Raw genomic sequence first — 2,142 nt, 5'->3', positions numbered from 1 at the left:
GTGGCTGTGTGGTTTCGTAAAGGTCAGGATTATATGATGCAGATTATCTTGCTTGACGAAAAATTTAACTTGATGGTAACCAACAGGAAGATATATTTTCAGAAATGTATCTGTATATGTGCCGACAGGTGTGGGTAAGCCAAATTTCTTCGGGTCTCTAGACATCTTCCTTGAAACGTTCTACTCTTTAGTGCTACTGGATATCAGGAATGACTCCTTGGATGCACACTATGCAGGGGTTAACGAATAGGAAATTTGCAAAAGCGTCGCGAATCTGTTCAAACATCTAACAGGAACCGATTTGATCTCCCGACTGCACATAAGTACACAAATCGCATCAGGTCATACAGATCGTATCTAGATAGAGTTTTCTGTTAGCCGGTAGATAGAGATTGCATAGGTAGTCCACAAATAAAAGTGGCCGACTACACAGATAAGAAATTAGTGATATGCGCAGTAAACCTAGATGGACTTCATTTGGTATTGGAAAATCATTACTGGCGTGTGAAGTATTTAAAAAAACCGGATCAGCAAATTTGTTTAACGGGTGCTGACGGGGATAATTGTCAATAACAGATTGAAGCTCAACGCGATAATGGTGATTGGAGTGAAATCGATAAGGAATAATAAGCATGCAGTGACTGAGTAAACTAAATTAAACGGAAATATAATTAGAAATCCAGAAGAGGCACTTAGAAAACGCATCGTAACCGACATGTTTGCAACGAGATTGGTCTATATATAGTGAGTTAATGAGAAGCACGAAGGCTGCGTTGTCAGAGCTATGGGACATGCTCTAAGACACGGAGAAACGAAAGTCGTTCGCAGGGCCAGAGTAACTGAGGCACAGCGTGGCTAGATAGCCGCAACCCGATCTTTAGCTACACAATTCCAAGCACATGTGTACGGCTTTTCAGCGGCTATTTGCGATACTGTACGACACCAGTGAGTAAGGCTTGATAGCAGGATGGACGTAAGTTCTCACTTCAATGGACTTCTGCAACTCTTGCATTTAGCGTGTTGTGAAAGGTCGATAAAATCCATCAAAATAATGGAAACTGGGGCTGGTCGCACGTTTGGCAAGTCACCTGTTCTCAGTAGTCTCCCCTAAGAGCTTTACGTAAAAATGCCTGACTTATTCGGTGGCTTCAGCAGATGTCTAGCCCAACAGACAATAGAACAGAAAAAAACACTTGTTTTGTGCCACCACGAGTGTTGTTGTAGGAGCAGTTGTGCAACACACTAGCTTGACAAGTTATTTCCCTTGCCTTCCAATAGAACAGGAAAAAGTCCTATGACCCGCCTTGTGTCTATAGTAGAAAAGAATATTATTATTATTATTATTATTATTATTATTATTATCGTCAAGGCGGCGAGCGAGCAAAATCGTTAGCGCCCTGGACGAAATACGTAGTCGTATTTGACCCATTGCTACGTCTGAGTTCAGATTCCGCCGAGGTCGACTTTACCTTTCATCCTTTATGGGTCGATAAGTTAAGTACCAGATGAGTACTGGGGTTGATGTAATCGACCAGCTACCCTCCTCCAAATTTTCAGGCCTTGTGCCTTTAGTAGAAAGGATTATTATTATTGTCATTTATTACCTCTTTTGGCCACCAAATGCTCATTGATATATATATATATATAGTAGAGTTTAAGAATAGAAGCTGCAAACGTGCGCGTATGGACAAAACATTGTTTTACAAAACAATCATGTGACCGACTCTGTCGATAAATAACGATTAGGCATGCTAAAAATTTAATGAGTATTAAATAGGCCGCATAAATATATAAATGAAAATAAACATAATAAAATGGAGAAAATACACTGCAAAATATGAAATGTATTTAGAACAATCCACCTACGCGTGGATGCTAACTAACTGGACAGTTATCTGGGTCACACATATTCCGCGCATATGTCCCTACGTAACGTTCATTGTATTCAAATCGTATGCCCCCACAGGTTAATATACGCATTTGGAGGGTAAAATGAGTGGTGAAGAGTTCGATATCGTGTAGCGGGTTTGTGTTTCGAACGTTTGTATTTCTCTTTTAACCTTTTATCTTTCATTTCTCTATGTCATAGGAATAGGACCATATTGAGATACTGCTTGGAAGGAATTTAGTCGAGCAAATCGA

Source organism: Octopus bimaculoides, chromosome 16 (genome assembly GCF_046866305.1).
Source record: "Octopus bimaculoides isolate indiv1 chromosome 16, ASM4686630v1, whole genome shotgun sequence".
Classification (NCBI taxonomy): Eukaryota; Metazoa; Mollusca; class Cephalopoda; order Octopoda; family Octopodidae; genus Octopus; species Octopus bimaculoides.
The sequence above is the reverse complement of the archived record's forward strand: the minus strand, read 5'-3'. Positions refer to the sequence as shown.